The sequence below is a fragment of the Nothoprocta perdicaria genome, unplaced genomic scaffold (assembly GCF_003342845.1).
Source record: "Nothoprocta perdicaria isolate Ctin4 unplaced genomic scaffold, notPer1 scaffold_93, whole genome shotgun sequence".
Taxonomy (NCBI): Eukaryota; Metazoa; Chordata; class Aves; order Tinamiformes; family Tinamidae; genus Nothoprocta; species Nothoprocta perdicaria.
In genome coordinates, this window is record NW_020456232.1 from 383,251 (window position 1) to 409,603 (window position 26,353).

General features: G+C 45.5%; 1 long non-coding RNA gene across 1 annotated transcript in view; it reads left to right on the forward strand.

Moving 5' to 3' along the window:
* The window catches only part of LOC112958944, a 69,196-nt gene extending 44,238 nt beyond the window's left edge, over positions 1–24,958 (forward strand). Inside the window, exon 3 of the long non-coding RNA XR_003251531.1 lies at positions 24,845–24,958. This is a non-coding gene — a long non-coding RNA (uncharacterized LOC112958944). The remainder of the gene's footprint in view (positions 1–24,844) is intronic.
* The last annotated feature ends 1,395 nt before the right edge of the window (positions 24,959–26,353 follow it).

Genomic DNA, 26,353 nt, shown 5'->3' on the forward strand with positions numbered 1-26,353 from the left:
ATCGAATGCAACCGCTSTGATAAAACTGCTCCATTTGTTTGTTTTCTTGCCAAACAATAATGATGAATTTAGTAATGATGGTATAATGATGACTTATACTGTCTTTTGAGGATATTTTACATTTACCAGCCATGGCACCACTATGGCCTTACCTGTTCACTTTTTTAAACAGCTGTAATCTATGAAAATCAATTACACAGTATTTCAAAGGTTCAATTTCTCTTTATGCTGTACCATCTTTACTAAATAAAAGCAGTAGTTTATCTTAYGCAAAGCAATAGTTTATATGTTCAAAGCCCAACCTAAGCACATACTTTAACTCAATATTCCTTCCAGCTAGAGCCAGGATGATCCTTGCTGCAGGACTGCCATAAAGTTATTTTTAAAAACATTGGTTTCTCCACAAACACTTTTCCTCCTTAAAATTCTGGAATTTTAAAAAATGTTAGTAGGGTAGAGCTGCTTTACTTGTCCTGTAACAGGCTCTCTCTTGAACACTGGAGGAATCTGTGAAAGCCAGATCGGTAAGGACGTTTTGGTGACCAAGGGTGTTTGGGATGTGCTGGTTAGACACTCTGTGCCTCATTTCTGACTGGAGAAGCTTATGGAGTCACCAACCAGYGTAAGCTTTGCAGGTGGGATTCCTTATGATATCTGAGATAGGCAAAATTCTGTTATCTTCTCACCTTCTTTCTGCTTCCTAGCGTTTTTCAACCTAAAGATGCCTGACTTCCTTTCCATATTTGGAAATTCTCCTATTTGTTGATCTGAAAGTAACATTTCAGATCTCAAATAACCGTTGTCTCTTTTCTTTTTTCTTTCTGTCTTTTTTTTTTTCTTTTGGTTAACAGTGAGGTTGGGAAGCAGAAGGAAAGCATCACATCTCAAGTMCTGCGCTCTCAGCAGGTATAAATATGTCAATAATCATAACTCCCTTGAGCTCATCAGAAGTATCTTTAAAGTCTGGCCCTGTACAAAAACAGGATGCCAGAAAGTTTTGAGATTTTTGAACTGTTAAAATTTGTGTGTAAACTGAAGAAAAACTTGATTTACACAGTCTACAGATTATGTTGCCTTTTACAAGCTATCTAACTATCTAAGCCACTGAAGATTTAGATCGAAAACCTAGTCTGCCTAAATAATACCGGAATCTGGAGGTGTCACTGGCAGCATTGCYTATAAGCTGTGTAACTGCTGGAAGTGGCTCGGTGGGCACCTGCTGGTTTTACCTGAAACGCTGCAATGGAAATCTTGACAAATAACACTGTAGAAATCACCGAGTTGGCGGTGAGGAGGCTCCAAGGGGGGCTCTGCACCAACAGCGATGGCAGTGACGGTTAGAGCTGCGCTCAGGAGGTCCCCACCGTGATGCCCAGCGGGGAGAAGTCCCCACGTGGAGCGGCAGGTTTGTGCCAGCGGCGCCGGGCGCGGGGGCAAAGCGGCCACGAGCAGAACAACGGATGGGACCCMCGAGCAGGGTGACCAGTGTGAACCCAGCACACGTCGGGTTAGTTATCTGGAAATTCATCTCTCTAATGGATGCCTGAATGAAAGCCCAAAGCCCAGCGTGCAGGAACTTGCCTCTCTGACAGCCAGCTCTTGAAAGCTGAGAGCTGTTGCCACCTGAACACTCGCCTTTGCAARGGGTAGCGTAAAAGCTTTTTCTGCCTCTATTGTCCTGGCTCTTTCTGTTTTTGTAGTTTGTCCCCACGTGAAGTCTGAGCCCCTTCGGCCTTCCTTGATTCACATCTCAGACATCTAAGCYAATGTCAGCCAGCCTGTGGATATATAAAAAGGAGAGCTCAGTGTAATTTTACCTACTGCCCCCMAGAAGCCAGCAGGAGAACTGAGCAGAAAATGCATTTTTTGTTCAGGTGAAGTTTTGGTGTCTGCTTTCACCTTTGCCTTTGCAGAATGAAGGGATCCCATAGGGTGGAGAGGGCCTTTTCGATGTCGTCTGGTCCACCTTCTTGCTCAAAGCAGGGCCAGTTTCACAGTTCATCTTTTTTCTTCTGAATTGGAATGAAGAGTCCAAGTTTATATATAAAACTATAATAATTCAGAGGTATAAAAGGAGGGAATAAAAAATTCAGGAAAAGAAAAACTTTGATCCAGGAATGATGAAATATTCTTGATCAAAGTGGAATATTGTGGACATTTCTAAATTGAAGCACTTCATTAGCATCTGTTTGACAATAAAATACATCTGCTTATGATGCCAAAGCCTTTTACAGGAGTTGCAGTTCCAGTTGCTGATGTCTTGTTTTTCCCTGTGTGCCAGGCTCCCTGCATCAGACTTCCAGTGTGGGGCTGTTCCTTCCCCTCCTCCTTAATCATAGTTTACTGTTTGACCAAATTAGACACATGCCCTTGCTGATCTCTAGCTCTGCTTACATCTTTAGTCTTTTGTAGGTTGTCTTAAAAATCAGAGCGAAGTTTCAGAGTCTCAACACTGTAAGCAGTTATAGGATAAGCTTGACTTTCTCAGAATTATATAGTGGATTTTGTCTTTTCCTCTATAAAAAAAAATAATTGAAGTTATCTCATAGAGAACTTTTAATTAAGCTTTCTTTATTTAATTTGCAAAATCTTTTGCATGAACAAATCCCTCCAGCTCTGCAGGACAGGCATTTCTAAGGCACTCAGAGCATTGTTCTTTATATGAAGACATAAGTATTGCTTTAGGTTGACTTGTCTGCTGCCTAAACGGGGTGATTTCGTAAGCACYGTTCTGTTCCTACAGCTTTGCTGGATAATTACGGTGGATGGGAAAAGTGTCAAGGAATTTGCCGTCTGTCCTTCATAAGAAGCTGGAGGTTTCAGTGTTTGTTGTATTTTATGTAAGTCTGTGCCTAGCTTGGATGCCTTCTGCAAGGAGGAGGCATGGAGCTTGCCCCACGCGTAGAGATTTCCTGAATCTGGTCTCATCTGTGGGGTAAGTGATGTCACTGGTAAATAAGAAAAGCCTTGAGGTTTCTCCTTGCTCGGGGACATGGTCCCCTGAAGGGAAGGAGGGCCCTGTCCCCCCTTGCACCCCGCTTCACGTGTGGCAGCCTCTGCATTGGCTCTCGTGTGGTGAGTGGGGGGGTTTACAGCTCCAGGCACAGGGTGTGTGGGGAAGGCCGATGGCTGCCCCTGGCCTTCCCTGTGCCCCASGGTGACGTTGTTGGCACTGGCCAGACCCACATGCTCACGAGGGCAGCGGGACAAAGGAATGAGCTCCTCCTGTGAGCTGGGCCAAAAAAAGAAAGTCAAATAAAACCTCTATTCATGGGATGCAGGACGATGAAAGGCAGAGAGGAAAGATGACACAAAGCTGACAGCCGTGGCACACGTCTCCTCTCTTAGCCAGCAAAGCTGACAAGTAGATTGCTCAGGACAGGCACTTACAGGTTGCCCTGTCAGCTACTTGAATGCCTTGTCTTTTATCTGCCACCTTCATAGGGAAGAACAGAGAGAGCTTGTGCCCATCTGATGAGCCAGCCCTCCTGGCACATCATCAGCTTTAGCAACGTGGGAGCACAATGGAGCGCTCCAAAAGCTGCTGTCGGGGTATGGAAATCTTCCTCTTCTCCTGTATGTGTGCACATGTGAACGTGTGTATCTGCMCAGGCAGCTCTGTGCACCTGAAAAGTTTTATTCACAGAAATAAAGCGCTCTCTTTGCAACGGGTAATTTTCTTGTCTCATGAAGCTCCACTCCATTATCCTCTGGAAAATTGTGTGAGTGCGTTCCAAGTGAGGCCTGCTCCTGTATGGAGCTATTTTGGGCTGCGTGGTGATGTTTTGCAAGGAGCTGGGTGCCTGCTCCGTGCTCCTGAGGAGCAGGACTGTGTGCAGAGCTTTGAGCAGCTCAGCACCCCGTGGTGCTGGGAGCCCTGCGGTGGGGCAGCGGCCAACTTGGGGGTTCAGCCAAAGACACAGCRGGGATGCTGGCCGCCTTCTGCCATCCATGTAGAGCCTCTTGTAAAGTAAGGGCTTAGTTGTGGCTTGTCTGGGGGTGAAGGGGAAAGAAATGAGGCTTCCCTTTGCTTATACCGGGTGCAACAGTCCTGTAGGGAAGAAGGTGTGTGATCTTATTGCCCTGTTGTCTCRCAATGCCAGCCTGTCATGGCTAAGCAGAGCCTGCCCAGGCAACGCCRAAGCAGCCTCAACTGTAATCTCACAGTGACCTCAAATATAATTTCCTATAATTTGTAGTAGCCTAAATATGCTCTGTGATACAAGAGCTTAAAGACAATTAGTAAATAATTATGATACCCTTTGAAGAAAAGGAGGGTTGAGTATATGATTATGATAGAGATGCATGTGTGGGCCATAGGCCATTCAGAGTATTGTTGGTAATGAAGGATATGTGAAGCTCTCTAAAGCTTCAGTAGCTTTTGTTTTTTTTAATTAGTTTGTCTGAATGTATCTATCTGTGGTATCACCAGGCAATCTTGAGCACCCAGGTTTTGTTATAGATTGAGGCAATTGCATGCAGTGTGTTTTTTTTGTGGTTGCCTATTAAATGAGTTTAGTAGCTTAGGTGCTCAGTTGCTATAAAYCAGTGTCACGCTCCTGAAGCCAGGGAGCTGCACAGATTCGCACCAGGGCAAAGCTGCATTCTGGGTTTGGGGTGTTTTAGACAAGTTATGTCCTCTTATACTCTGTCAGCAAAGCGGAGTCAGGAAAGCTGGGGTTAACCCCATTCTTTTTTTTTTTYCYTTTTTTTTTTCTCTCCCTGCTTGTGGAACTCACAAATCAGGAGAAATCATGTGTATTTGGAGTGCCTTAAACAGCAGTACTGATAAATTGTCACAGCAAAGCTGTGCTTGGTGCTGCCAGAGTAAAGCACCATCACAGAATCACAGAATATTCAAGGTTGGAAGGGACCTCTAGAGATCATCTAGTCCAACCCTCCTGCTCCAGCAGGCACACCTAGAGCACGTGGCACATGCGAGTGGGGCAAGCTGCCAGGGGGCCGTGTAGCCAGGCTGCAGGGGCTGCTGCTGGCAGGACGGCGCTTTCAGCCGTCTGGCTTTGCCCCTTGAARTCCCTGGGGAAGATGCAGCATCTTTAAGGGAGGAAAAGCGAGACCCATTTATTAAAGCTCTTAGCGAGTGATTGTGTTAGGGAAGACAAGGAGAAGCTCTGCTAAGGGGGCAGAGTTTTAATGACACTGGCTGCAGTAAGAATATATTGTGTGTGTTCAAAAGAGAACAGAAGCGAGGCTTGCACGTAATGAAGTGTCAGATCAAAAAATGTTTGTGTTTTATACCTTGGAGAGATGCCTCAAAATAGCTCACCTTTGTGAAAATATTACTTCTGGAATAGCACCAATGTCAGCAAGAACCTCACTGATCAATCCTCTTAATGYTCACATAAATTTTAAGTGTCAAGCATTAACTTACCCAAGCTATTATAAAAGAGTTTCATCTGTGTCTCCCTTTTCTGTATTTCTTACCACTTGCACGTTTCCTTTCTCCTCTCACTGTGTTTCAGAAAGTGCTGAGGTCTTTGGCTACCTGTTTATGAGGAGACTGAGCAGGAGCTTTGCTGCAGGAGAGAAGTCCTTGCAGGTTATAAGTTGCTTATACGGGTGTGCTGCAAAAAAAGCTCTCATTTTGAAATAATCATAACTCAGTTTTTGTGATGGGACAGTAAAGGACTCGCACCTTTTCTTTCTCCCTCTCTCTTGCTTTGTCTTGCGCTACTGCTCTCTGTTTCATACTGCTTTAAGACAATAGCTACGTATATCTGAGAGGCTGATAAGAAATGAGAAGCCTGGGGGTACTGGTGACATTTCACAGGATGGAGTTGAGACAGCTGCCCTAATGTGACAAGTGTCTTTTTTCAAGACTTTGCTAATAGCAGTAACCACTTAGACCCCTTAGGTGTGTGTCAAATGCCAGGGGCAGTCGACTGAATCATGTCAAAAGGCTGCCCATCATGACTGAATAGTGTCAAATCAGCACAAAGCCCTGCAAATCCACCAGGTGGCCTTTAATCATCTTGCTTGCAATGGATTTGCCTTAGCAAGAAGGGACTAAGAGGCTAATATTCAATTTATTGTGGTTGTGAGTTTTCCATTCTTGTTACTGCTCTGTGATGTTGCCTGGCCTTTGAGCTGCAGCATGCTTCAGTTTTCTGCTGTTTGTATTTCAAGAGCTAGAACTGATTTAAAAAAAAGGGGGGGGGGGGATTTTCCGCTGATTTTGCTGGATTTTAATCATTCTGGTGGTGATTTCTGAAGCATTTTGCTGGTTGAAATCCTGCTTGGGAGAGGTTGGGACTAGCGTTTCCAGGTGCAGGGCTGGGGGTGCAGAGCTGGGTTCCGGGCTGGCTTGCACTTCTTTACAGTATTTATTCCCTCACCCTGCCTTCCCCAATTAAGAATACTCTAAAGATTAATTTTCTCTCTGGAGAGGTATCTGTTTCATACCAGCTAAGGATCTATGCTGGGCATCTCTGTGGTGGTTTCTCGTTTGGCTTTTGGTTGTGTTAAAATATCCCCGAGAGGTGAGCTCGGGGTCAACCAGCAGACAGTTTGTGCCCGAGTGTGCCGGTGTGGGGGACAGAGGTGTGTGGGTTGTTTCTCTAACAGTGTATATTAAATATATATTAAATACTTCACTGTATTAAATATGTTACTAGAATATTTTACCCAGGAAAGTTCTGTGCATGATAACTGCAAGACTTCACAGGATTCTGGGAAGAGATGCTTTCTGAAATACGAGGAAAAGTTGCGGTCTTAGCTTTTATTAATCACCATGTCCTTTGAATATTTTAGCGCTTAGAACAATTTCCCCAGCTGTGCTCCCAGGGCCACTGCAGGGCGCGGATGAGCAGCAGTCCTTTCTTCCTGCACCGACTTTAGCGGCGCTGGGTTCCTCTCASAACGGCCCTGTGGGCTCCTGGGCTTTGGGTGGGTAAAAACGGTGCTAACTTTGATGTCTGTGGATCTCTGATCCACTGGTGAGGAGCACTGTATGTGGTAAGGTATCATCATTCTCTTACTCTCTGTTCTTAATTAGATAGTCCTAAACGAGGCCTCTGTTTCTGCTTGTGCTTTACAAATACGTACCAGGAGAGTCCAGAGAGATTCTGGGCCRCTTCTGTTACAAGGTGCAGGTGACAGACACACGTGCTGTGCTAGGAGCAAAAGGTAACTGGCCTCAGAAATGAGGATTGTAAAGTGATGCCTCGAGTTGCTGTGTAGAATCGTGCTTAAAAAAAACATGGGGGAATATTTTATTTTAAAAAATCCACAGTGTAAACTTTTATATGTCTCAGTTATTGATACCAGTCCCTTATGGAAAATTATTGTTATCAATCACTCATGGAAAATTATTCCCTTACTCTTTTGTCTCTGTCCCCTTCCAGTTTCCACTTGTCTGCCTACTGACTTTTAGTCCTTGGCACCTCCTTGAGTAGCGGAATGATGCTAACCCTTTCAGATAATGTCTGTAGTGATAGGACCTGCTTTTGGCTCTTCCTCAGAAGAGGGCAAGTCATGGGGGAAAAAAAGTGGCAAGAAAAATCACTGCAAGTCTCTTCCTCTGCTAGAGTAACTGTTCTTACGCCAGTGAGAGCTGCTCATGGGAGTAATCCCCAATGCATTTCAGTCACTATGAGCCAGTTTAATTTAATCAGTCTTAACTAACCTAGTCCCTTTTGACTGAAGTGGCTTAAGAAATGYTTGTGCGAGTAAGACCACTGTGGAGATCATCCTGTTTAGGAGAGACAGTGGTAGATGAGGACTGTGGCCATCTCTCAATCTTCTGTTTGCCAAACCCACGTCTGTCCCCTCCCTAAAGGGCTGCCAAGGGCCCCTTCCTGCAGCTTGGGACCAYGAATTGCCTGGTCAGAGTCACTGGAGCAAAAGAGAGCTTGAAGGGAGGGACTCGAAAGATGATGCTAGAATGGAGGGGTCTTGTCTACAGCGAATCTGCTCCATGCTTGCAAAGCACTCTGCAAAAAAGCATGAAGGTGATTTTGGAGCCGTAGGAAGTGGGCATGAAGTGGCCCTCGTCGGCTAATTGGGGTTGGATACTTCCTGTAGGCCTGTGATGGGTGATAATGCAGGTGAGAAAGAACCTAAAAAAGAAGGTAAGTAGTYTTTGGCTCAGTGTAAAAGCGAAAACCAGGAGCTTTTTGCCCAAGAAGACAGTATTTGTATTAYTATTTGTTCTTTGTGCAAATTTTGGATACTTGCATATATTAAGTTTTGGTAGATGCAGCCTTTTTAATTCTTATCACTTTTAGATTGTGCCCTTTTTCTCATTATTTTAAGATTCATTKTTGGAAAAGGCTAACAACTATATATGGATAGGAAGGAAAAAACCTTCCTTTGACAAATTGGAACTCTCCAAAGACTTAAAAGCCAGCATGAAAGATTGGCTTAATGGAGCAGTGTATTTTTGATACAGCAAGGAGCCCCCCTGTTCCTCTGATTAGACCAATATATAGATTTTCCAGAGATTAGCAAAATCTGAAATGCATTAAAAAAAAAAAGCCAGTGTGACAAAACAGTTTTGACAGCATAAATGAAACCTAAAGCAATGTAAAATGTAATTACTGCAGCTATCCCTGTGACCCGTCGGTATATGCTGCCTTTCTCTGGCCTCAGGAGAGCTGGACTTATTTTCCACCTATTTATTTTTCTGCATGTTTRGCAAGAATATTTTTAGCCTATTCATTTGTTTTTCTTTAATACTCCTTACCCCTGTATTTCAACTTGGGTTTTGGTGAAAAGATTAAAAATAAATAAATAAGGTATTTGAAGGCTATGATGAGGCTATGGGAAGTTCAAAGACAAACCAGAATCAATCCCTTACTGCAATTTCTTGTGCTTTGGTGGGAGGGCTGGATGAGTTCCTGTTTAACCTGCAGAGGTCCAGGGAGAAATGCTGGTTGCTATTTACATTCCAGTGGATTATACAGGCCCTTACTGGTAATATGGATTCGTTGTGCTATACTGTATGTATATGACTAATAAGAGTCAGCTTCTAATTGAAGAAACCAAGTGACCAGAGTGCAGGAGGAGGAAAGAGCTGGAAGTCCCAAGGTCTCACAGAAGCTGTAGGAGAGGTGGGCCAGTGCTTTACTCTCTGAACAAGACCACCTTTCAAAGTAATATGTCTGGTATCTGGTTAGGAGTACAGCTATCTGGCAGTGTCCTGGGGGAGGTTTTGTGTCATGTAACGTTCCTCCTCCACCTCTTTATAGTAAGTACGGCTCTATGTTTGGTTTAGGATGCTTAAGGAACTGTGCTAGCTGGTCTGTGCTCCAGCCCTCTTCTAAAACTGTCCCTACCTGTTTTTGGAGACGTGGTGCCCACGAGTCGGTGGTGAAGCACGTGTAGCAGCTGCTCTGGGTCTGTCCCTTCCCATTCAGGTGTCATTTCAGGACACCTGAAATGGTTCCCGTTGCTGCAAGGCCAGGCTTTTTTTTTGCCAGGCCAATGTATTGCAGTTGGTTTCTGACACTTTTATTGCTTGCCAAGGTGCACAGAATACCAGCGAAAAAGCTGAGAATTGCCGAAAAACTTCTGAGATGCTCTTCAGTGCATTCACCAAAATTCTAGCTGTCACCTTCAAGTTTCTCTTTGAAAGTTCTCTTTGGAATCGTCTTTTTTTCCAACATAGCATGCTGGATATGCTGAATATTTTGTCTTGCATATATACCCAAAGAGCAGGGCTGATTTACTTTTCTTTGGGCTGTCATGATGGTGTGCACATGGAAAAAGTAAATGATGACTTAGTTTGATGGAACTGGAGCTGGTATACAGAGCCAGGTGTGTTGATGTCCTCTTGGGGAAGCTGACCTGTAGCCATTGAGGTATGACTGGAGGAGATGCATTTTACTTCAGGGATGATGCTGAGATTGCCAACATTATTAGGCAATTCATAACTTGCAGGTACTGTCTTGCCTCTGATGGTGACCCAATAAGCTGATAACCTTGGGGAATGAGTTTTTGCTCCTAGTGTCACCTTATCTTCCTAAATGTTGTACCAGTGGAGAAGACAGTCATGGATGTCTCTAAATGGGAAAATATATCTTTAAATAACCCTGGACTGGCTTATTGGGTATTTTTGGGGAGTGATTATAGATGTAAATGCTACCTGGCTCTTGGAAAGCATCTGTCTCAGGTACTTGTATGGCTTTCATTACAGCGGGGTCTGAGGAACCTCATACTCGTTACTACACTTATCCTCCCAGGGCTCCTACGCGCAACCAAAGCGCTGCTGTTTGTGTCGGTGAGACGCTGCGGTGCCGGCTCCGAGTCACCTGGGCAGGTGTGAGAGCCGGAACCTCACAGCCAGGGCTGGATTGCTTCAAGCACACAGGAGCTTCATCCTCTGGTGAAGTAGCCAGCACAGCCTGGGCTCTTCACAGGGGCTGTTACTTTCTGTCACCCTGTCAGTCAGGGTGACTGTCACCCTGCAGTGTTCATGGGCCTTCTTTGCCCTTCCATCCACTTAACTTTTACCTGAAACTGCTGTTCTGGACCACGCTTTGGTCCAAATAAAGGAAGGGCTTTGGGGATTTCACTAAAGGGATTCCTATTCCTGGTTCTGAGCAACCTCCTATGACTTTGAAGTTGAGTCTAATTTGAGAGGCAGTCTGGACTGTCGTCTGACCTAAGATATTCTATGAATTCATGGTTCTGTGATAACAGACTCCAAAAACTGTAGAGAGAAGAAACTCTACAGAACTGCAGCCAGGCCCGAGAACGATACATGTACTGTGGAATGAGGACCTCCRTCTCAACGTGAGGACTTTCCCTGGCATTGATGGAGGAACAGAAAGGGTTTAGGACTACAGAAAGCTTCAGTCTATGGTTTTTGCCCTGGCTGGCTCACCTGCTGGGTGAGGCCAACTGGGACTTCCACACTTGGCCATACAGGCGATGCCCCTCGCAGGGAGGAGTCGCAGGAGGGAGCAGCTCCCGAGGCTGATTCCCCTTCCYGGTGCCGGCCCCACCAGCCCGTCAGGGACACGTGGAGAGAGGCAAACACGTTGTGCAGCAAACTGCAGCGGCGGGGCCCCCGCAGCACGGGTGGGAAGGACTAGACCGACACCTGGGAAATCCGGTGCGAGCAGCGTGTCCTGCAGCTTTGCGTTAGTCGCCTCTAGCTCATTCATGACTTCTGATGTATTTTGATGCCTTTTTTTAATAAAGAGAATTTGCTTTTAGTGTTGGTACAGTGCCTAGCACAACAGATTTCTTTTACTAATGTCCATAGCTTTATGACCATTTCTTACAGTAAGTTTTACTGTAACATACACATAATGACTACAGTAAAGTTAATGTCATATCTGTTCTATGCCAAATCTTGAATTTAATGGACAGCCCAAGGAACTGATCAGAGCTCACAGTAATTGACCACAGTGCAGCAGTAACTGCATATCACATTGTTTTTCATTTCTGCATGCTGTCAATACAGTCAGAATTATTTTATTGCCCTGGGAATTTAATGTATTTGAGATTTGCTAATCTCTCCAAAATCTATGCATCAGTTTAATCAAAGGATTTGGGYTTCTTTAGTAAATCAAAAATATACTGCTCAATTAAGTCGATCTTTCACATCAGCTTATAAGTCTTTGGAGATTTTTTCACTTGTAAAAATGGATTTTTCAAGCAGGATTTGCAGTCTTGTAACAAGAGGAAAATGGACAGAAAAAGAAAATAACTAAACATTACCATTGAGTAATGTCCATGGATAGAAGCATATATTACTGGCCAGAGCTTTATTTATGAGTGTATTTTTGGTGATAGTGATGTTATAGGTGAGGCTCTCTGAATTCAGAGGGACTTAGGAACCTATAGTTGCTTCCCTTCAGTAATAGGGTCAGGCCAGTGAAGTTTGACACCAAAATCACTCCAAATGTTGATTTCCTGCAGAAGATGTTCACCATTTTTGACAGKCTATAAGACTATATGAAGTCCTTTTTGTAATCATTGGTAATGACATTAGGAGAAAAATCTCTTCGCTTTGGAAGATCTATAAGCGCTCATGTTGTAGTACATAAACCCAGTATCGGAGTGACAGGGACTGGGCAGCGCTTTTCCCTYTAGGCAGCTGCAGTTCCACTGTCGCCGGGTTGGTGTCCGCCTACATGAGGATTCACGCAAGCTTGTGATTGTTGATATATTTATTACCCCCACAGACCTCTTGGACATAGGGTAAATATTTCTTAGTTTGACCGGTAAGGAACTAAWCCCAGATCCCTGTACATACTGCTTCTAAGCCCCTGTGCTGACAGGCAAACTCGTGGAGCACTCGTTGCACCTTCCTCAGCACMTGGGTGCAGATGGCTCCTGGATGGTGCCCGTGCTGGACCACAGCTTCCCAGCAAGCAAAGCCAGTGGAGATCCTCCTCACTGAGACCTGTGGCCTGTGTGTATGTATATGTGTACATATGTGTGTATGCATGCATGTGTTGGGGCTCTATTACTGCTGCTCTGTTCTTGAATTGAGGTCTTCCTCCAAGCAGCAGTGCCACGACATAGCSTGGCCCTGGGCTGTACCAGGGCTCTTTCACTGCAGTCATGCTGCAAAACAGATAATRTACATTAGAAAAGCTTCTGTAAACTCCCTCAGAGCTACATTGTTTATTTCACACATGCCTGGGAGGGAGAACAAAGAGCTAAATCCAATGCACAGCAGCCCATATAAGAGTCGGTGGTTTGTGCCTTGTGCCAAAACACTGCTGGGTTGGATGGGGATAAGGTGGCAATATGCAAGCCACGGTGTTGCTGAGTTTGGTGCCTTAGGAAAATTCATTTGCTGTGGAGCCCCTGTGTAAAAATTATTGGAGCAGTTGCAAGAGCAAATGCAGTTTTTAAGACCGAGTTCTAATCCCCATGCTTGGCTAATAACTTTTACTAATAACTTACTGAAGCTTTTCTTGCTCTGAAATTTTCCGTGCTTGCTGCTAACCCTAAGGTGGTTGTGCTTGTTCTCTTGGTTTTTCTTTTTTCWTTTTTCTTTTTGTTTTTGTTCTGAGGATTTTCAGTCACGATACAATGCTCTCCTCCTTGTGTTTCATGGACCTTGGAAAGCCTCTGGAGCTAGAAGCTTTACATGGGCTTTGTGGCCCTGGAGCATAATCTCTGCTTGGAGAATATTCTRGTTTCTGGAGCTGTAAGAGTTGTGATGACTGTGTCGCAGTAACCTGAAAGAGAAAGGATGAATTTCTCCTAAGTATTTAATGATTTAGACTCATTTTAAAGCGACATTGATATTTAGGTAATTATATCTTAGAATGACAGTAAGACCAAGGTACCTACATGCCTGCTACTCTGGCAAGTGAAAGGCAATTTTAATAGAGCTAAGCAAGAAGGAGCCCTTCTTTCCTTTTTGGGGCATGGAGATATTTTGACCTTGGATTTTTTGCCCAAAATTGGACCAGGCACCGAGTGGTTCTCTCAGTAGCCCCGTAGCTCCCAAAAGGCACCCCGGGGYCCAGGTTGTGGGGCCGTGTTGGAGGTGTCTGGCGAGGGATCCAGCGCGTGGGGACGGGCTCCTCAGCCGCGGTGCCTGCGTGGGTCCTTGTGCTGCACAGAGCTCAGGTCGAGACCCCTCAGCTGGCTTCTGTGCTCCTGACAGAGCCCCGAGTAACGCTGGTCACATCTGCACCTCGCTCGGAGCTCTGAAACCTTGTCCTTAAATGTGAGGGGTAAATAAATCCAAAACTCTTAGAAATGGGTCTCCGTGTGGGGAAGCGTTGCGATCTCTGCCTGTCTTATAGCATTATATCCGTGCTGTTAAACTCTGTTTTTAGTTTCTTGATATCTTAAGTGGCTTCAGATGAACTTGTTGTTCGTTAAAAGCCTTAGATGCGACCAATACCAGAACCAGGGAAGGCTTCAGCTGCGTCAGTGGCTCCTCTGGACTTTCCATGGCTTTTAGTGGAATCTGAAGAGTCTTTTAACATGTTGCCCAAAAAAAAAAACCCAAAAAAAACCCCAACAAAAAAGCCGAAGTGCCTATGTAACTTTATCACTTGGCCTTGCACTATGTCTCACTGTTCTTTGGTGGCAAGTGCTCTTTCAGTTCAAAGTCTTCTGGTGAAAGCTCTTAGAGGAGCTGAATTTCCACCACTGCCAGCAGGAACCTGGCTACAGAGCACCAYGTCTGTCAATGATGCCCGGGTGAAGGCTGCTAGCGTTAAAAATGTTTCACTTAGTGATGCTGCTGTCAAAGCCACGGTGGGCACTGATTCCTCCAGCAGCTTTTGCAATGAATGGAAGAAGCCTTTGAGATTTAGCAGTCCTGAGAAATACCCCCTGCATTTTAAAAAAAAAATTGGGATTTTCCAGTTGTTTTCCTTGTTAAATATAACATGTTAGTGATTATTATTTAATCAGAATACGTGATCTGACTATTACTGCAACTGTGTGATTCATTTGCGCTTTTGTTTTTTTTTTTTTTGATCTGGATTTCATGGCAACATTTGTACTATATTCATTTATATTATATGGAGAACAAAAGCATTTGAAGGGCCTGAATGCATTTCAAGGTGCGTGGCCTGGGCACCCCTGCAGTTGCAGCTCCCAGCCCAAGAGCTGAAGGAGCCGTGGGCTGCGTGAGATCCCTCTGCCTTCCCCTCCCTTGGCAGGTGGCCAGGGTCAACCGCGCTTGGCTTGTTAGAAACCAGCTAAATAGGCCGGCGGCTTCGATTCTGGCTACCTTTGTGCAGAATGGATGTTAATGCRTCTCTTCCAAATTTGTCCCGTGTCCACTGAAGTCAATGGAAAGTTTCCTGGCGTTTGTTTAAACCCTTTTTTTTTCTATTTTTGGATCAGTTTTAAGGGGAGCTAGAAAACTTATCAGCAAAATCTATGATGGGAATGTATTCCTACACTAGCCACCTTGTGCGCTGTCTGAGGAGAAACTTATTGCACGGTCTAAAATTTTATGGTGCTAAAAATTAAGTGATTTTTAAAGATGCTCGTAAATGAAGAATGTGCAACTGTGGGCCGTGGAGAGACACGGGATGCGCAGAGCAAACACTTGGATAGAGTTTCCCCAAGGCTCGTGTTGCTCCTGCCTCCGCACAATCGAGCCCGTTAAAACTTTCACACTTCCTTTGCTTTGCTTCTGTCATAGGCAAATTTTGGCTTTGAGGTTTTTTTAAATCATCATTTTTCTTTGGCCAATTTCCTGCTGGCCCTTTCCCGTGAATCTGGTAAGCATCACGGCTGCCATGTGCTAAGCAGCTAAATTGCATTAGCAGTGGGGGGAATAATTATCAGCCTCAGATTATGGCATTATTAACGCCTTAATACTGATAACTCCTAGCAGTTCACAAGGCTGTCAAATGTTTTCTTTTTAATGCTGCCACAGATTTTCAGCGAGCACTGCAGATAAGGTGACAGCCCCATAGAGTTTGATGTATGTGTTTGGAGGGGAGGGAGAAGGAGGGGAGGGAAAAAAAGAAAAAGAAAAAAAAAAAGGCCTGAGATCYTCTGGTCAAACCAATGTCTTTAATGGCTTCCTTAGATTAAAATAATCCCTATGGGAAATCCACTATGACAACGGTTCTTACACAGATTTTCCAGTCATTGCTTCTGTGCCACAAGCCTTCTTTGAAACTGTTTATATTAGTGAAAGGCCACATTCTCTGAAGGGTTTTGGGTTTTCTTTTTTTTTCCCCTCCCGACCTTCCTTTTAGAAGGTGTTTTAACTTCATTAAGAAGAGTTTGAAGTTCTCACTTTCTTCCCTGGGCAGTAGCCGGCCTGTTAGTCCTGTGTCTTTGGAACGTAGAGGTCAGTTCCGACCCACGTGTTAATGATGATCCTGGTGTCCGCATTTAAGTGCCGTGTTTGTAACAGGGATGCCTTCCCGCCTCAGTCCTGTCGGGCGCTGCAGAAATAGATGGTTGGCAATCCCAGTGCTAAGGCACTCGCTGGTGGGGATTCACAGTGAAAAATGAGGGAGAAGATTTACAGTCTCTCACTGGACAATCAGACACTTGTTCCTATTTAGGGGTAATCCCAATTCAAACAACAGATTGGGTGCTTTTTTTTCCCTTTCCCCAAAAGAAGACCTGAGATCAGATTCTTTAACTAGGAAGATATTTTACATATGCATATTAATTTAGCAGTTCTATATGGGACTGAAAATTTATGTCATTTTGGACACAAGCCACAGCAACATCAGTAGCGACTTCTACTCTATGTTCCAGTCTCTATTAAAAGGTAAAAGGTGGTGCTCCCTGTGAGCAGCGAGACTCTGAATCRGTGATGAATGAATACTTGGGTAGGCCAAAAATGTGTGAGGTTTTGGGTTAATTTGCCAGGTTTTTATGCGTGTGCTCTGTAACTGCCTTGCCACCTGTGCTTGCTGCCTACTAGAGCTCCCTCTAATCCCTGCTGCTGGCAGCTGCTATCRGCGTCCGTGCTAGGCCCTTGTGCTAAGCCCTCGCTTTGTAATCTTGCTTAAGACCCTGATTGAGGCACCGAGTRAGACACCGTGATTTGGGACTCTAGCACGTCCCCTTGTTCTGCGGTACCCAGCTAGCACAGTGCAGGAAGGCCCACCATGTGCCAGGTGTGCCTGCGTTAGGTCAGGCTTTGGAAATAGGTCTGTCCTAGTATTTGCTATTTGCCTACTACTCTATACCAGGAAACGAATGGGTTTGCTTAAGCTGTCACCGTTGTCCCCGTTCCTGCTAACGCTGCTGCTGGGATAGTGTCTCYTGCCCGTGGAGATAGTGTCTCTTTCCCATGGCTCCTGTTTGCTCAGCCCCCTGTCCTTGAAGGGGGAGGCCCTCCTTTCCCTTGCCCCCTGCCTAAGTGGCAGGAAGGCTTGACAGTGTAGTGCCTCCCTGTGCAGAGGGAGAGGAAGAGGACTTGAGCACTGAAGAGTTGCTCCTTGAGGAGCAGTCCAAGCACCTGCAGAAGCATCTCCATGAGAGATGGAAAGAAAGCAAAAAACTAGAGTAGATTTGCAAGCATCCGCTGAGCCTTGGGATCATCTTTTAGTAGCATCTTGGATATATCCCCCTTGCCTCTTTGCTTCAGGGTAAATAGGCAGAAAGCTGTGTATGGAAAGTCATTATTATTATTATTATTATTATTATTATTATTATTATTATTATTATTATTATTATTATTATCATCCCTGCCCCTTAAAATGCTATTGAAATATCCGCTTTGTCGTGCCCACAATTCATGAATTGTCAAAAGTTAAAGGAAGATCCGATTTCTCCGGTTGGTATGAGTTACATCTGACTTCTTGACGTTTGATGGCCATTTAATAGCAACTTCTCATGTTGATTCATTTGTGTTCAAGACTTGTATGTGTAGTAAATAGCTCTGAAGCACATTATGGTATTTTAGTCATGTACACTGTTATTGTAGCACCCTCCACTGGCTCTTTCACCTAATTTACCTTTCTGAAAGATATTTTTTCACATGATAGCACCATAATCTGTTTATTCCCAATTTAGAGTGAAGGGAAAATTGATATCTCAGGTACTGTGCAAATGTTGGTTTTATATTGAAGTTTTGACCTTTAACTTGGTGGCAAAACAAAATAGAATGTATTAACAATAATAATGATGATGTGAGAGCCAAATTAGTGATMAAAGCCTACATTGTATGAGATATTCCATTTATTTAATGGGAGGAAAACAAAAGTTTGATGAAGAAGTAGGGAAMTGAAGCATRAAAGGGCATAATGGTACCACACAGCAAGCAGGAGCATGAAGGAAAAGAGACAGTACTGAATGGTGGAGCAGCAACGAGAGGTGCCCAACGGCTGCTCACAGGGCCGGCTTATCTCTGGCCGTCGTGCTGGGAGCTGCTCAAAGGCATTGTTCAAAGAGCTGATACTGCAGCTTTGTGGTCTGTTCTTGGGAAATGTGACTAAAGATCATCTTGACAGGACACTCSGCACTTTCCTGTTGCTGTTGCATGTGGCCCAAGCCGAAGAGCAGCAAATGTTAATGGCTTTGCCAATCAAAAGCATGGAAGGATTAAGGTTGGAAGGGGCCTGTGGAGATCATCTAGCGCAAGGCTTCTGCACCAGCAGGGCTGCTTGGAGCACATTGCACAGAATTGTGTCCCGGGGAGTTTTGAGTTTTCTCCAGAGAAGGAGACTCCTCAGCCTCTTTGGGGAACTTGTTCCCGTGCTCTGTCACCCTCATGGTCCAGAAGCTTTTCCTCAGATTCAGGCAAAACTTCCTATTCTTCAGTTTGTGGTGGTGGTTGTGCCTTGCCCAGTCACTGGCAACCACCAAAAATGGTCTGGCTCCCCCCTCTTGACACGCTCCCTTAAAGTGTTTATGCACATTGATARCATCCCCTCTCAGCCTTCTCTTCCTTAGGGTGAACAGGTCCAGCTCTCTCAACCTTTCCTCATAGGACAGATATTCCAGTCCCCTGCTCATCTTTGTATGATGCCAAGACCCAGCCGTGCAGCTATTTGTTAACTTGGAAAATCAAGTGTACTCCTCCTAACGTCTTTAGCCTTCACTGGCAGGACTGAGGAGCAGCAGCAGCTTTCCAGGGACAGAGTGTTTCTAAATACCACATGCTTTAAACACGTCTACTCATGCACAGCGAGGTGGACACTTGCCCCCCGTGCGTAACGGTCTCCCTTTCCTGTCACGCCAGGCCAACCTGAATGATGTGTCCCTGTGTTGTTACACACTCATTACTCTATCTCAGGGAGAGCTGCCAAGGAAAATCAAGCTCGCTGACTGGGCCTGCTTCTCTCCTCCTTCTAATGAGCTTTTCGCAACAGCCCAGGGCCTCTTTACAAGCGTCAGAATTTGCTTATTGCCAGGAAGCAGATTTGATCGCAGCCAGTCCCAGGGCAGCCTGGTGATACCTGCCTGGTGTTGCCTGCTCTGCTGGGGCAGACCTGGTCGTGTGTCTCTGCTCTTGCAGTCAGAACGTGCTCTGCTGGTGGGGACCCGTTGGCCTGAGCCCTACAGCTGCCCGTGATGGATGTGCGAAACCAAACCAACTCCAGGGGTTAAGCTGTGATTTGTTATTGCACTTTGGAAAGAGAAAGTCAAAGTTAACAAAATAGTTTTCAATCAGAGTTCTAGGCAGGGTCAGCGTTGGATTTAGTGACCTTTCTCATCTGACCAATACCCAGGTTAAAGTTCAATGGTGGTGATGTAATTTCAGAGGTTTTTACATGCTTGGCTATAAAAACAATGCAGCTCCTGCAAATTTTCACAGTTCAATTTGTTTTAAGAGCTAGAAAAATCAACATTTCAAAAACTTTCTTTCTCACAGACAGATCTGCTTGAATGAAACAACTCCTTACARGTCCCACCACTTTATTTTAAGCTTTTCAGCTGTTTTTTTTTCTGGTTCTCACACATTGCAGCCAGCAACCTTTGCCCAGGGCAAGATGACTGTTGATTAATATGGAAGAACATAGCCCTGCCTGGAGCAGTAGGAGCGCTCCAGCAAATAGGACATTTGTGACCCGGTTCCACTTGTACGCCAAGGAAAAAGGAATTTCTGGAATGATCTGGGTTAAAAGATATTGTTTCTTTTGGCCACCTCACTAGGGTAGTCCTTGAGATGCTTTTGCTGGTTCTATTTACACTGAGAAAATTCAAGCAAACAGTCTGCCCAGGGCTATCAGGATGGTTTAAGTTTCTGGCGTGTTTGTCCTGCCCGTCAGGAGGGTGAAACGTGGGCAGCTCCGGGCCCAGCTGCAGCAGCACGAGTGCTGCAGGGACTTTGCCGGGCTTAGCGCAGGCAAAACACTGGGCAGAAGCTGAGCAGTGGCTTTGAGAGTGCCAGCAGTGCCTGAATCTTGAATTTAACCCTCAGTTCAGTGAATTAGGCTGCCCAGAGCTTTCCGTGGATGTTGGCTTCCCTCATTTTCTTCMGATAGCTGCAATTTAATACTTGGACGCCTCCAGAAATCCACCTTTGTGGGCAGGTCTTCAGCAGCAGCGGAGCAGAGGCTGCTGACGAGGCTCCAATACCCCCCTCCTTTGCTTGTGTCATCTCATACCCAGGACGAGGGCACGTGCTGCAGTGCTAYAAGCAGTTTGGGCGACCCTGTGTGTTTTCCAGCAGATGTGCACAAGCCCTGATGTGAAGTTTCTCCTGTTGGTGTTATCACCTACCCATACAGCTAATGCATAGTGGTTTGCTGATTCGTTCCGGAATTGTGAATTCCAGAGAAAACCTCTTGCTGAATAGCCCCGCCGAGGTGTGCGTGGTTGTGTTTGCTCTGCAAGGTGCCCTGCGTCCACGGGGACTGTACYGACTGAGGAAGGCTGGCTATGGGTCAGGCAAATGAAGCTGAAATTAAATCTCGGGAAGAGCAGATCAGTCTGAAGAAAGATTTTCCTTTCACTGGATACTGAAAGCTAAAATCTGCAGCTTGCCTTCTGTATTACCTTTGGTTGTATAGCCAGGCAGGCAAAAAGAAAGCTCGTTTCTATCAGCGTGATCACCCAGGATAGCTGCTCGTTGAAGATAAGTTCTCTACAGTGGCTGAAGAGTGAGGGAATGATTACAAAATAGTAGYTGGTTTCCATAGGGAATGTAGGAGAAAAGGTTACGGTTTTTAATTTTGCAGCTTGTCAGCAGATGCTCCACAGTAGCATTCACGGAGAGATAATAGTTCCAGGAATGGTCTGCGAGCTTTATTTATCAGGGAAATAACAGAGCAGTGGCTCACACTGCCCATAAACAGGCTTCCGATGCCTCAGCCTGCGGTCTGCTCTGTTTATGCTATGGTTAGGACAGAAACGGAAGGCCAAGGAGCAAATCGGCCCCTTCTTGGTTTTTGCTGGGTTTTCAGACGGGGGCCTCGGGGTGCGAGGGCGCGAGAGCGGCGCTTCGGACACGGGCCTGCTGGTCCCAGCTCTGCCACCCAGCCGGGGGCTCCAGCTGAGCCCTGTTGTCTCTCTTTGAGGCCATTCCCCTGTGTGTAAAAAGGGAGTCRCCATCCTGTCTTTTCCTTGCAATGCATTTTGACCCCTGCTGATGACAAGAGCCAGATGTGGCTCTCCATGGTCTGGCCAGGTGCACGGGATAACAGCGGGCTGCCTTGGTGGGACCGGCCCCCTTCTCTGGGGAGCTCGGCGAGCTCCGAGCGGCCGGAGCTCCGCGGCCGTCGGAAGYGTTGGCATCCCGGGGCTCTAACCTCGCATCTGCGGGTCATCACTCTGGGCTGAATATTGATTTTTATTAGGTGAAAATGAAAATGAACTGAAGAAATGAAGTGCGAGCCGTGTTGCTGTGCTTAGCAAATGCATTCTCCGGCCTCGCGCGCCTGGATGTAATGAATACATGGAGACCACCTACTTGGAGCACTCTGCTTTTCCACTTTCTGTAGAGGCTAATGATATTGGCAATGCAGGATGAAAGCACTTGTGAAAAGTGAAAAAGTCCTTGTTTGCCTATCCTGTCATCTGGGCTCTGTTTCACTGGGGCTGGAAACGAGGKTAACCGGCCTTAATGCAGCGGGACGGCTTTTAGGCTAATTGCAGCCCGCGTCGGCAAGAGCCCGCCGCTCAGCCCTCGCTCTCGGCTTAATCCCTTTCMTTGGCTTCGCTGCAGGTTATCGTCCCTCCTTATCAAACAAGGAGCGCTTTCTTCTAGCTCGGGATCACAACTAAAAGCCGCTTGAGAAAGAAGTGCCCAACCCAAAGTGCGTGCCCTCCCCGCTCCCCCTGGGGCCATGGGCACAGGGTCGGCACCGCGCGGTTGCCGCTGGGCCGGGCGGCCTCAGCGCTGCTGCTCGCAGCCTCTTCCCTCCTTGTCCTCTCAGCGGTGGCTTTTGGTGGCAGCAGCTYCCAGGCGTGTGGATTTGGGTCACTTGTTGTGCCTGATGTGTGCTGACCACCGGGTTGGGTTGAATTTATGGGTGCTTGACTAGCAGCACCTCAGTGTGTGAACACCTGCTTCAACCTCCTTTTCTTGCATAGTTTTGTGAGACGAGGTGTGGTGAAGTCCCTGGCAGTCAGTGCCCAAGCGAGGTGGGAATAATAGTTTTTTAAGGAAAAGAAAGATACCTTTTGGAGAGAAAAAAAAAAGGAAAAGGTTGAAAAACAGTCCTGTGGTACGAAGCAGCTGGTCGGACTGCAGGACTGCGGTTGTCCCTTCTGGCCTGAAACTCTAGGAGCCAGCTTAAATCCAAATCCAAAGGAAAAAACACGTGTATTACTGAGCTATTYTGCCATGACTATAGGTCGAATCACTGAAGTAAATAAAGTATCCTGTGTATTTCAAATACAAAGATTTTTTTTAAATGAATTCATGTAGCAATCTTCAACAAAGACTTTCCCATATGTGTTTATAGTATGAGTTTTTTAGAGCTACTAATTCTGACATTGTATTCTTTAAATATAGTTCAAGACTACAAAATATGTTTTTTCTTTTTCATAATCAGCACCTGGTTTCATCTTTAGAAACAACTTCTACAGTGAGAGCAATATTTTAGCAGGTTTAACACTCGACAAGAGGCATCAATCAGATCAGCCCTATTAAAGGTCAGGACAGTGGACTAGGAGATAAAAGGAAAGTTTTAGGAAGGCCTGAACCCTCGTGCTTCTGCAGCAGGTTTCCTTACTTCCCTGCAGAACATGCGGTGCATGATTCCCAGAAACAGGATACTGAACTAGAGGGACTGCTGCTCTGATCCAGTTGTGCATTTGTGTTCCCTCTTGCATGCTCCTAACACGACCAGTCGACGGCAATTTGAAGTGTGGGCTGTGTATGTGACCCAGCCCATTTCTGATACCCTTGGAACAATCTGGTCCTGTGTCTGTCACTGGAGTGTCTGGCCTAATTCTCCCCATCATTCCCTGTACTGCCTTTAAGATGCTTTCCTAGCAGGCACCCTGAAAGAAAAGCTTATAATGTTTTAAAATCTTACTTTCCTTCCGTATTTTTCTTTAGCAAAAGATACGTGTCTTTTTTTCTGCCTTTTCCATGCTAAACAGCACAATGGCTKCTGGCCTGGCCTTCCAAAATATAGCTTTGTTGTTGTGGAAAGACCTTAATGAGGAAGAAAAAAAAACCCTACCCTATTTAATAAAGTGCATCCAGTGCCCTTGGGAGAAATTAGCACACAATGACTTCTTGTGCCGCCAATTGAAGCAGCAGATTGGGGCAGTGATAGGCTTTGCAGGAAATATTAAAAACGCACAGATGGCTCAAGTTTACATGTTTACAGGGGAGTTGGAACAGCAGCTAAAACCTTCGGTATGGTGTAATTTACTGAGAAGGTCGTAGACYTCGTGGTTAAGAATGAACCTGAAGACTATTGTAAACACACTATTAGGGTTTGCAGAGGCTGAATCCCAGCGTTTTTCGTTCCATTCTGCAACATTAGAAGCAATTGGCTGCAGTGGTAGTGAAAAGAGATACTGAAAGCATGGAAAAATGTGACATTCCATTGAAGAATGCAGAGCTGAGCTGGTGCAGGGATCTCGGAAGGCAGTTATGCAATTGCTACTGTTACTATGTAATTAGAAGCTCTTTGGCTCTCATCTATGATTTGGCTCACAAAGTGATTAAAAAAAAATACTGAAAAACGTAGCTGGAAAGAAGCTGCTTCAGCAATTCTAGGAGGATCTGCTGCGGCCTCGGGAGCTGTGGCGCCCAACCGCACGAGGAAGGTTGGTCAGGAAGATACCCGTGGCCTGGGTTAAATCCTCCCTTTGCCAACAACCTTCCTGCAGGGCCCAGGTCAAGTCAGCAAGGATGTTCTGTGATTTAGGTGCCTTATGCTGCCTTTTCTAATGCCTCTTTTTTTCCTAGTTTGTTAGCTAAAAACTCCACTAGATCCCATCTGTGGTAGGATCTAGTAGAAATTGGCCCCAGCAGGTAACAGGTCGGTCAGCAGGGACACTCGGAAATTCACAGGCATAATTTTCATCATTTAACTGGGATAAATGTTTTTACTCTCAATCTCATTTAGCCTATGAGCTCTTCAGGGTGGGGCTTGTTGCTCTGTGTGTGACTAGAACGGAGACAGAAAATGGGGCTTGAGCAGCTACAGGTCTCGTGCGCAGGAATCGCAGGCGGCTGCCCGACGCCCCGGCGAGCGCTGGGAGCAGAAGACCTGCTGCTGCTAGTGGCAGGTGTCCCCTAAGCACGTGCTTTACTTGGTTTCCTCTCTATGGAAGGTCACAGCTTTAGCTAATCAAGCACGTTCTTAATGACATTTTAATRGGGAGCTGTGTTCTGCTTCCTCAACTCTTTGAGATTACTGATTTCTTTACTTAAGAAAATAACTTAGAGAAACTAACTATTCTGACTTACAGAAATAAGAGATAAGCAGCTAATCTGCCCCAGACATAGAACATAAAGTTCCCATAAACAAAAACTCATAAACAATATATATTAAAATCTAACTCAAATATTTCCTTTTGATTATTTTCAAAGCAGTTCAGTCTTGTTACCCCCTTCAGCCCTCTGGACAGATTGAGGCACAGAGGTGTAGTAGTTTGCCAGCACGTTGGTAAAGTTTGGAGTTAAAAATGGATTTCTTGATTGCCAAGTCAAATATTCTCTCTTTTGGACCACAACCTTTGCATTCCCCTCCATAGAGTCTGCATTTCTACAACTCCCTAGCTTAGCTGATTTATTTTATTTGTCACAGATTCGAACAAGACATAATTCCATTTGCTGTCAGCCCGGGAGCAGCTGCTGGGACTTTTTTTTTTTTTTTTTTTTTTTTTTTTTTTTTTTTTGCACATGTACATGCAAATGTGCATAGTGTTATTTTCATTTAACAGGCTCCTGTAATATCATTGAAATCACTTGAGTTAAGTCGTGTTAAATTAAATCTGGCTGCTGCTGCCATGGCACCGGCAACACAATAGCTACATTCTTCCCGCAGTATTTACTTTGCAGGTTATTATCTTCCTCATCACACTGTTGACTTCACCTGGGAATGTGAAAAGAAGGGAGCAGAAGGTAGAGTTCTCCGCTAATCTGGCCCTGATCTCGATGGCAATATCTGCGTGCGATTTTCACCCAGCGAAACCTGAGTGAGTCACCGGGTAAAAATCCCCCCCAATAACATGAGCTCACTGAACACGAGCAATCGCCCTAGCAACTCCAACCACAACAGAGCCCCGAGAGCTGGGAAAAGAGGAAATGTGGGTGAAAGTGCCCCCGCTCTGCCGCTCTCTGAGCAGAGTTCACTGCTGCTGCTGGGGAGGGGATAGGGCAGAGCGGAGGGTTGTTTCGGGACAGGGTCCCCAGCCCGTGTGATTCCTGTGGGAAAGCTGTGGCTTGCTCARTGCTCAACCTGGACTAGCTGCTTGCCGCAGTGTGTGTTTCAAGAGCCAGAATCCTGCCCGCACACCTTGCGGTTCAACAGCTGCTGGCGTTTTAAACCCCTCTACTTCCCCACTGGAGACCATGCATACCTGGAACACCTCGTAATTCTCTCATCTTTATCAAGGTCTGAAAATATGTATGTCTACATGTGAGACTGAATACAGTGAGGAGTAGGGAATAATGCATGGGTGCCCTCACCCGGGTCAGAGGAACGAAATAGTTCAAGTCCAGGGCCCTCAAACTAAGGTGAAGAGCAGGACTTCCCCGTGCTGCCATCGGCATCAGCACCCTGCAKAGTTTTGACCAGCTGGAGTTCAGTGCTGCAGAGCATCGTGAGCTCCAGGGGCTCTGCGTGGGATTTATGTAGTTTATGCTAGTGTGTTTACAGGAGAGGAGAAGCAGGCAGATCATCTGCAGCGCTTTTCCAACACTTCTTACCCGCAGAGCGGTAGGTTTAATTCCAAGTTCACACTTGTGAACATCCCACACCAGACCTTGCCTTAGCAAGCTCTCGTTCTCAGACCCACTTCCCAATTAGCTTGAGCTCAGCTATCCCTAAGAACCATGCAACGTCTGAGATCTGAAAGCTTCCACGTTGGTGAACTCAATCCTAATGACTAAGGAAAGGAGTAGTGTGAAAACTTCAAATATACCCTTGTTGTGGCTCCACTGCAATGAAAGATTGATCCACTTTTAATTGCAGTGGAAGGCCAGTTGGATTGTGTCATAGCCACTAACGAGCAGCATCCGACAGTAACCCATGTTACTAGATCTTCATCCATTTAAGTTATATGCATGCACATAGTACATAAGTGTTTTTATTTTATATATATATATATATATGCATGCACACATGTATATATAAGCTCATAACCTTCTGGTGACAGTAGCTTTGGTTTGCAGAAGAAAACATGCTGTGCCAGCCCCATCCATTTCTAGATCCCTGTGTTTWTATGGGCTAGGGTTCCACATGGTGGAAATCAGCACTAGTCCCTGAATTCGCTGGTGAGGGAGGGTTAGCTGAGGGAGGACTTGCTATTTAGAGCACAAACCCTGCTGTGTTTTGTGTTTTGATAA